The sequence below is a fragment of the Anomalospiza imberbis genome, chromosome 3, assembly GCF_031753505.1.
Source record: "Anomalospiza imberbis isolate Cuckoo-Finch-1a 21T00152 chromosome 3, ASM3175350v1, whole genome shotgun sequence".
Taxonomy (NCBI): Eukaryota; Metazoa; Chordata; class Aves; order Passeriformes; family Viduidae; genus Anomalospiza; species Anomalospiza imberbis.
In genome coordinates, this window is record NC_089683.1 from 80,477,350 (window position 1) to 80,487,344 (window position 9,995).

Sequence of the window (9,995 nt, forward strand, 5' to 3'; positions counted from 1 at the left end):
AAAACACACTTCCTCTGTTCCTCTGACAATGGGTGCCACCCCATCCTGGGATGTAAGGAGCACATCCCAAACAAGCCAGGTTGCAGAAAAGAGTACCTGTATTGAGGGCCCTCTTGCAGCAGCAGCAGCATATCAACAGGCTCGACCCTACTCTTTCCTTCCAATGCAGAGCAGCATTTCACTGAAAAGCTGCAATTTGTAGAGCTGGATAAAGCGCCTTTGCCATGGGGGATGAAGAGAAGTAGAAACCAGGGGAACAGCAGTCATTGTGGCAATGTACACCAGCTTCTGATTACCAGGGGAATGGAAACATTTTCCTGAATACGAGTAGACAGACTGTTAGGAGACTCACTTTTCAATCCCTTGCATTTTGGGAGCAAGACAAATATCTCATGTGGACAGCTCCTGCCACCAAAATGCAATTCAAATATATTATTTAATTGGTTTTATATATTCTTTCATTCTAGAAACTCTTACATTGTAAAAAGAGACTGCAATTTCTCTGCCTGTATTCACACCACGGGATGCCTCTCTACCATCTGCTCTTTGAAGATAGAGTGCTGATTTGAACCAGCTAGAGGGAATTCCCACCTAGAAAAAAAGACATCTGCCCAACAGTTCAGACCTTTTCACGGTCTGTTTCACACAGACTGGACACATCTGCTTTTTTCTGATGCAATGCATCCACAGGAGCAGAAAACCCTGAGAGTTTCCATTTCAAATGAACTCACTAAGTCTGCATAACAAAAAGCATACCTGGTAGCAAAACAGCAAACATTTATTCTGCAAGACAAAAATTACACTTGCTGCTTCAAGTTGCAGTTAAACAAAAGATCACATGGAAAACAAATTTAAACACAACCTAAATTAGACTTATCAGTAGGAATTCTTCTCACCTTTGGGTGCCCTTCCTCTCATTCTTCTTGAACAAAAGCTCAAACCACCACATCCCACCACACTGGGCACTCAGCTTCCCTATAAGACCATCGGGAAGACTGAAGGGTTAGATTTCACATTTAAATTCAAATTTCAAAGGCAACCTTCTGAAATCAAACACCAGAGATACCTCAGGTTGACTTCTTAGGCCCACCCCAGCCACTGGGTACCAGAAGGGTCAGCCATTGATGGCTCTTTTGGAAATCAGTCAAGTGACAGTTTAGGAGGATTTTTTTCCTGCTCCTCATTATCCCACCAGTAGCTGCCTCTGTTACCCACAGAAATACTCACAGGGAGTTGGGGCTACCCATAAATTTATAAAAAATTTGTATGAAACACATACAAGTATATTGCTGAGCTCATGATTTCTGAGGGGCTGGTTGATTTTTAGGCATAGTACATACAACATCTCAACTGGCACAGCGACTCAAGCTACTTTGCCAGAAGCAGTTTCCCACTTCCTTATCTTCCCATAAAATTCAAAATTGTGAGCTTGGCTACCAGTTTTACTATTAGCATATCAACCTTATACTTCATCTTCTGCATCTCCTTGCTTTTTAACATAGTCAACCTGACAGACAGCTGCTTGCTCTGCCTGAAGGCCTCCAAGTGCTGCATGGCACAGTCAGCTGGGAGTGCAGAACCTCAGGAGGAGTTTGTGTGTGTGAGATAAAGCTTAGACTTAAACCATGAAAATTTTTACAATCATTAAAGACGCCATGATTTTCATACTTTTTACAGTATTTTTTAACTCCGTTTTTCTTTATCCCAAAGATTTCTTCTTCCCTTCTCAAAAAAGGTCATAAATTAAGAAACAGACTTAAACCCAAATCTCTGTCTACTTTCTTAGCTAGTTAAAAGTAGCAACAAATTTTCTGACATGCAACCAGCAGCTCAGCATACATTTTCATTATTGACTACAGGTGTTTAGAAACCTTTACTGTTATGGCAGTATCATCAATTTATTGATAGCATAAATGCACAACAGGACATTTCAGTATGAGATAAGATAATTAAAGATATTATTTATAGTCCTTTTAAATGCAGTGTGAATTTGTTTCCCTTCCAACATACATGAACAAGTGATAACACTCTGTTTAAACAGCAGTATTTCAAAATTCTTTCGGTAGTAGTCTCTTATGCAGGCTTTCTTATCCACCAGGCTCATGCAGATCCTGCCATCCTCAAGAGTTTTCCCGTTCTGAGTGAGGTAATGTATTTTTTTATGCTGGTCTATATCAAGAAAGACTTTTGCTTTCAAGACACACTTCAGTGTTTCCAGCACAGAAAATTTAAGGTTTCCTGTAGAAATCTTTAAACATGGAACCTCAGAGAAAAACATTTTGGCTAAGAAGTTTTAAATCTCTCATCTACATAATTTCATTTGCATTTTACTCAAAAAAAATCCAATTAAATGCCATCCAGGTTACTTTGAGATATCGTACAATCCATTAGAAACTGGAAGCGGGTAATGTAATCTTCTTTAGCAGAGGTACGTATTTCATAAAATGCCTCCTAGCTTCTCTTCAACCCAGGTCATTTTATTCAGCAATGAAACACTATCTGATGGACATCTAGAAATGCCACTTCAGTCCCAATTAATCAAACCTTTCTATAAAGCACTCTATGTCATTCAGAGGGGCATAGCCCCCAGAATGCCAGGAGGTGGAGAGGAAGAATCCTTCAGGGCAGCAAAAAGGTGCTCCTGTGAGGTAACATCAGGGTGACAACATCCTTCATGTTTGTAGCTGGTGCCACTGCACTGCCTCAACCCCTGGGCCCATGGCAACCTTCACAAGCACACAGCCCATGGTGCTGCTGTTTGTGCACACATTACAAGGTTATGGAACTCAGGAAATGCTGTTCAAAGACCTTCAGTTTCAAGATTATACATCAGCAGATCCAGGATGTGGCTGCTATTATCTGTGATAGGAACACGTGTGCTTGCCTGCGGCACTGAACATTCACCTCTTTCAATTATTTGTCAAATTACAAGAACATAGGTCATCACTAAGCTTAATGATTGAAAGGGGTAATTTGTGCTTCTTTTCATGTAGTAAATTTCCCAGCATTATGCTGTCCAGCTTCTTCTATACAGACCCGAGTGGTAACCTCTCCTACTTCACGGATGTGTGCTGCATTGCATATTCATTTCTGATCCCAGAGGGACTCTATAGGTAGAATATATGAGCACAGGTTTATTTAGACACCAAATAAAATTAAGCTGTTTTGAAAACTTTACTGAAGTTCACACCATTCTTCATTGAAAACTTACATTTGAACTCCGCAGCTTTCAACTTCCTCTCATCTGTGCTGTGTCTTTTATATTCTATGGAAAACACAGCCTTCAAGAGTTTTTGCACCTAAATCACCTTGTTCAACACTGTCGCCCCACACCTCCCAACATCTCTGAGCTATCACTAAACTACAGCAGGGAAGCAATGAAGCAGCAGATAAACATTCCCACTGTTCCAAATCTTACTTTGCAACAGTCCCAAGCAACAGGGTACATGGTCTGCCCTTAGGCCAAGAAGAACAATTGGAAAAAAGATACATAATTATTTCTAAGTTTATAGTCAATAAGATAGCATAACAGCCAAGCAACCCCATGAGGTATATACCCAGCCAGAATTATCAGCAAGTATTAAGTTTTTCAGATAAGGCTATTTATCTCAAAAGGTCTTTATATCAGGATTAGCTCATCTCATGGAAAACACTGTAGATACACTTTAGAAATTATAACTTGTGTATATTGCTGGCACCTAATAATAAACAGAAGTACTGCAGTAATATTGTAAATGCATAAATGCCAGCACTTTTGAGAAAGTGGATTAAAAAAACACAATCTTCTGTCTGAGTCAGCTCTCTCATTTTCAGAGTGAGTTTTCTTAACATTAGTCCTATGAGAAGTCAAATTCACTGCCTTCATAACACAGACAGAGCAAAGCTCCTCTTTTTATCTGCCTAAAGGCACAAGAACTTTCCTAGGGGCATAAATTACAGGACAGCTGGGTTCTTTCATCACAATACCATCAGTTGAAAACTTCACCATTAGCCTTTTATGCTCCAACTCTTCTTCAGTTCCCATCTTTTCACAAGGCAAAGTGCATGACTTTTTTTAAATCTCATAATGGTTAAAGACTTTTTTTCTGCTGCTATAATTGCAACCTCTTGCATATCTTCCAATCTGTTCTTTATCTGTAAGTATGTTTTACATGCTCACTTGCTGAAGATCAACATTGTTTCTTCAATCTCAGACCTGTCAGTCTTTTCTAAGACATTGTTTTATTTCATGCTGTGTTGGGGGGAAAATTCCTTGCTCATTTTCCTATCTGTTTCAGTGCCTAGGGCTCTTCCCTCAGTGCTGACATCACTATTTCTAGCACAGGGAGTTGTGCCTCAATTAAAAGGAATTAACATAGGTCCAGATTAATTGCATTCAGGCTGGCAGTTTGTTCATCACCTTTATCAGAGCAACAGATGAGAGTGCAGAAATGCTCTGGCACTGAGAACATCTCCTTTGTCCTTGCTATGCACTCTGGCCTAGTGCTCAGAAACTATGACAATGTGATAGCATTTAATGGGGTTTTCACTCCTGCTGTCTTACCTGGTCTTATTTGCCGTAACACACACTATTGAGGTTTCTGCTGTTTCCCTTTTCTGCCTTTAGACCCTTACCCTGGAGTACTTGTAATTCTCTGCAATTCACATTTTATGAAAAATCTGTCTATGCTAATTTACTCTTCTGTTTAGATAATAACAATGGTAACTGTTAGTTCTTGGTCTTGCCACTGCTGATTTGAGTAGGTGGTCCCAAAACGCTGGCAGGATCTAATTTTTTTCCATGGCTTAGGTAATCAAGCTATTTTTCAGTACACACAGATTTGGTTCAATTTGTATAATCAGCCAACTAAAACAACCTCCATAATTTGAAAAGGCTTGTAATATGATATTAATGCTATTTATTCACAGCAAGTAGCATCTGGCCCAGGGGACTGAAGGCTCCCCTATATGACTTCAGAGATAGGGAGGAAAAATGATTTTTACTGAAAAATTCAAATGTCAGTAGAAGCTTCCAGCAAGCCTCTAAATGTAGAATTTCTCTGTCTTAAACCTAAAGTTTTACATCTCTCTACAACTATTTTCTTCCCTCCAGATACCAGCAAAACTTGTGTCCCTGTTTAGTAGATTTTCTAGAACAATTAAGGTCTTGTAATTAAACTCACTGGGCCATGATTCTCATGTCCCCTTTTTCTTTCCTGCAAGTATATTTGTCCTTTTGAAACCTTACCTGTCCTCTATGAGTTCTCCAAATTAACTGAAAATGGATCCAATTAACCAGTTCACTGAGCACACCATGTTAAATTCATCTGTCTGCTGATTTGAATATGTTCAGATTCTCCAGAAATTCTTTAACAAGCATTTTCCTCATCTGTGACTTTCCCTTTTTTCCTGTCAGCTTTATCAAACCTCCTGCTGTGTTCATTGCTAAAGTGAACATTGAGGCAAAAATAACAGTTACGCTCTGCGACCCTCAGAAGCTTCTCCCAAAGGACAAACTGGACATGCCCTTTCATCAGCCCTAAAATTAATGCATTCATTCTGCACTATCCTCCACAAACAGCAGATGAGGAATATACATGGCTGTTCTGTACAACCCAACAGTTTTGGTTTACTTGAATTACCAGCTTTCAAAGCCTGGTTTGCCATTATAGTGACCCTTCAATGAAATAGGAAGTACCTCATAAGGCTGCTACTGGTGAGCTGACACATAGGCCTGTTCATTGTATGAAATCCTCAGATGGTTTCTTGGAGCTATTAACGTGATTAATTCTGGACCAGCGCTTAAACATAGCTGAGATCTTTATCTTTTTCAGTTTCCTTTTTATGTACTATTTCCCAGTTTATACCATTCTTTGTCGAAAGGACTGACAGACCATGATTATGCCTAAATGTAAAAAAACCCATCAGTTTACTAAAATGCTTCACTCTTGGGATCTTATCAGCATTTTCTCACATAAGAATGTCTTACAAACTTATTTCAAAGATAAATATATCAGAATACAAGCACAGCCATAATCTCAGTAAAGCGTTGTAGATCAAAAGAGTAGCACTATCCTGTCAAACAAGCAATCTCATCAAAATTCTGTCAAACCATTTTGATAAAGGAGAAAAAAGTACATGAAGTATATCAAAGTGTGAGTACATTTGTATTTCAAATGACAGCATGTGTCCAGAACAGTATAAGCAGGAGTACTGCAGTAAGCAATATGTCTGTTATGCTTACAAAAAACCTACTCCTACTGCTTACTAAAAGCTGGACATTACAGAAACCAAGAGCCCTGCGTCTGAAATCCCTTCTCCTTCAACAGGAAAATTTTGCCAATAGCTTCTTGAGAATTCAAATACATTTACAGTCATGCGATCACAAATTAGATAGTCCAAAACTGATGGTTAAATGAACAAGATACTGCTGCAGTAAATGGAGGAACAACTAAATGTCATAAGCACCAGCAAAGTATTTGAGCCATACAACCCTTACTCTGAAAAGCTTAATCCTTGCAGACAAGTGAACAGGAATAGAAATGCTAACGAAAAAAGTCAGCATGAAATACTGACAAACTTTTGGCTTGAGTAGTTTTAGAAATGTCTGGGAAACTATATAAATTGTACTTCTCTAACTTTTTTTTCCCCTCTCAGAATTGCACTACCTTTTTTTTTCCTCTATTTTCACTAGTCACAGCTACACAGAAAGCAACAGCTAAAGATTCCCAAACTAACCAAAAGAAAACTCTCGTATTTGAACTTAGAAACTAAGAAGACAACGTTTCTCTACGTTGTTCCTCTAGAGCACATGCTTCAGCACAAACTACTGGTTTTGTAGCTGTTCACCTCATTACACAATGTATGTATTGCGTCACAATATAGATCTACTCAATTTGCATTTCAGTACTACAATGTTGAGATTGGTCTCCTTGGAGAAAATCCTAGCAAAAAGAAACCCTTATCAACTGCAGCAGAGTTTATTTCTTGTTGTACAGAAGTGTCAACTTCCCTATAACACCATATTCCATTTTCATGCAACACATTTTTCCAGCTTTGCAATTTATTAACAACTAAACACTCAAATTCCCATTTCTCCAACCAACAGCCAAGTTACAGAACTGAGTTACATTTCATTAATATGGCACAATATTTAACAAAAAATATTTTCACATCAATATTTATTCTTACTCTGAATGTGTGTGCTTATATCTTTTCTAGCACAGGATTATATCAAATTTGGAGGGGCAGAGGGAGGAAGGAGGTATGTAATGGTGTTCAGTGAAAAATAATAAATATCTATTAAATGAATCCCCTACTTTATATGCATATTTAGAAAGAACTGTTTAAAACACTAGCTAGATTGTCATTACTCTTAATGGCTTTTGCTTATGCTTATTATTTCTTGCATATTAGCCCCCACAGTTTGTCATTATCAATACACCATTTTACTATATTAATAAGGGACGTGAAATTCCCCTTCCTCATAACACAGAGCTCTATTTTCCCCCTCATGTATTAGTTAACTAAACACTCTGTTAACCAGCTGCTAATCTCCTGTGACAGCGTGGCAGTCTCCCACAAGCTGGATAGGCGTGCATACAGTATGACTAATTACACTACAGTGCTAATGTGATGGAGGGAGAGTGAACAGACTTCAGAGGCTGAGCACCCTCTGAAGCTGATATGCTGCGATTCCTAGAGCCCTGCTGTACAAAACACTAAGTACACAGGGCATCAGGCAGACATCAGGTAATCTCTTTGGCCATACTAACACTTATATGAATTTATGATTGGGAAAATGTGATTGCTGCAGTCAGAGCTGCAGCAGAAAGAATAGAAATTGCAGAAAGCTACAGTGACTTGCATATTGTCAGAGATAATCTTTCTAAACTCTCTGGATAGCTTTCCTAGGTCAAGAGGTTCATTACAAAGGACAACTGTGCCAGCCCTAACTGGCACTGCCTCTGAATGAGCATAGATAAATGCTCTCTGGAAAAGGCCGAGTTGCTTATAATCTCCCATTATTCATGGGTGCTTTACCAGCTGGCAGCAATGCATTAACATGGATGCACTTGAAACCCAGATCTTTAGTATTCACTGAGGTGAAAACAAGGGAATCAGCCATGGATTTCTGACTCCCTGCATCTAAAAGTTAAATATATTTAATAATAGCTGTGCTAACATACTGAGAGCAGCCACAGCTTCCCACACTGCACTTGATCATGATCAGTCCTTCAGATGCAGTAACTGAGAGGTTTAATCATTAAGAGCAATGGCTAACAAAGGGCTTTAGATTGTGGCTTGGTTTATCACTATAACAGATAAAGCACGTGGGAAAAGCGTAACAAGTAGATCTCTGTATTTTTATACTAAAAACTTTTGTAAGAAATGACAGACACCCTCTACCAACCCAGACACAGACCCTGAAACACTGGAAGAAGAGCTACATTTCTTCTTACACTCTGCTTTGGGTTCAGCGGAGGGGGGGAAAAAATCCATCACGCACATCTAAACATGCCATTACAGAACATCAATATCAAATCCCCATAGGCCAGATTCAGAATCAACACACTTCAGTCCCATCTCGGGTGAGAACTCTAATTACTGGGGAAAAAAAACTAACCAAAAAAGACAGCAATTTGATAAGGCAGATCTTTTTGTACCACTTGACAGAAAAACACTTAAAGCAAAGGAAGCAATCTTTATATGGTACATAAATTAGCCAGTTTTCCAGAAAGAATACAGTAAGCTTTATTCTTCAATTATGCTCTTTGACAAGGCCAATCTCCAAGGAACACTTAGACAAGGATCTCTGGTAGAAAGGCATCATACTGTAGGGGCAGTAAATTAATTAGGATTTTCATTGCTAAATTGCTAATTGACACAGGATAAGAATGGGAATTGTAATATACTTGACCATATAGTAGTCTTGCAAAACAACCACAGAATGTTTTTAATTACTAGTTAATTAAGAATAAAGTTTTAAAAAAATACAATAAAACAAACTGCTACTTTAAGTTATTCACATATGAGAGCCTGACCATTAACCCATAGAAAATGGACTACACCAAAAATTTCAGTATAAACAAAGATAGTGTCAGGCACTAACAAAATTATAAGTAGACCCCAAAATAAAAACTACATTAGCTTCAAATTCCTGAGACATTTCAACCTGCATAACTTGGCATATTTTTCATGGTGTGATAACACAGAAGGACTTAGAGGTTGAGTTTTTAGTTTTCCACTATGAGAAATACTGTTGATTAATCAAGTCTCAGATTCCCTGGCTGACCCCATGAGTTTTTTGCATTGTCCTTGTGGGACAAGACTCAGGCCTTGCAGTTACATTAGAACTCCTGTAAGTATGATCAAATTTGCATCCCCAGTGGCAATTTCATTGGCTTCTATTTTGATACTCCTAAAGAGCTGACCAGGCATATGACTACCAAGCGCCATTTACCCTGCTGAGCTTCATCAGCAGTCACACAACACTGTGAGCACTTACCCAGTACAACCCCAGGCGTTGCTCCTGCAGCTGGTCAGAGTTCTGCCACGAGCTACAGTGACAGCAGAGTCCTGCTCCCCACCTCCAATCTTCTCAGCAGAATCCCTCTTTCCATTGGCAAAATGCAGACATTCATGCTCAGCAGCCTTTATCCCTATCTCTCCAGAGGCACCTCAGCAAGACCAAAGCCTCAGCTCCCAAGTCCATGGATCTGCTGAGGAGCACAATCTATAGCCTCCAAGAGCCTCCACTCCAGCACTAGCAAAGTTCACTTCAATCCTTTTTCAAAGGCAGTCTTTTTAAGCTGAAGGAAGGGAAATGAGGAACAATAGGGCACTAATTATCACTCACCAGGCAGTGCACACACACCTGTTTTACCTAATGCTCAACTGGGTTCAGCTGATACAAACACCTGGAGAAGGCAGGTTGACTTGCCACTGAGCCCCTTTCGTAACAGCTCTTCAACATAAATGCAATAAAACAAGACAATGAATGCACAAAATTCATA

At 39.1% G+C, this 9,995-nt stretch overlaps 1 long non-coding RNA gene across 1 annotated transcript in view; it reads right to left on the reverse strand.

The window, feature by feature from the left end:
• Window positions 1-9,567, reverse strand: part of LOC137471215 (uncharacterized) — a 74,168-nt gene extending 64,601 nt beyond the window's left edge. Inside the window, exon 1 of the long non-coding RNA XR_010997468.1 lies at window positions 9,488-9,567. This is a non-coding gene — a long non-coding RNA (uncharacterized lncRNA). The remainder of the gene's footprint in view (window positions 1-9,487) is intronic.
• Between the last annotated feature and the right edge of the window lie 428 nt (window positions 9,568-9,995).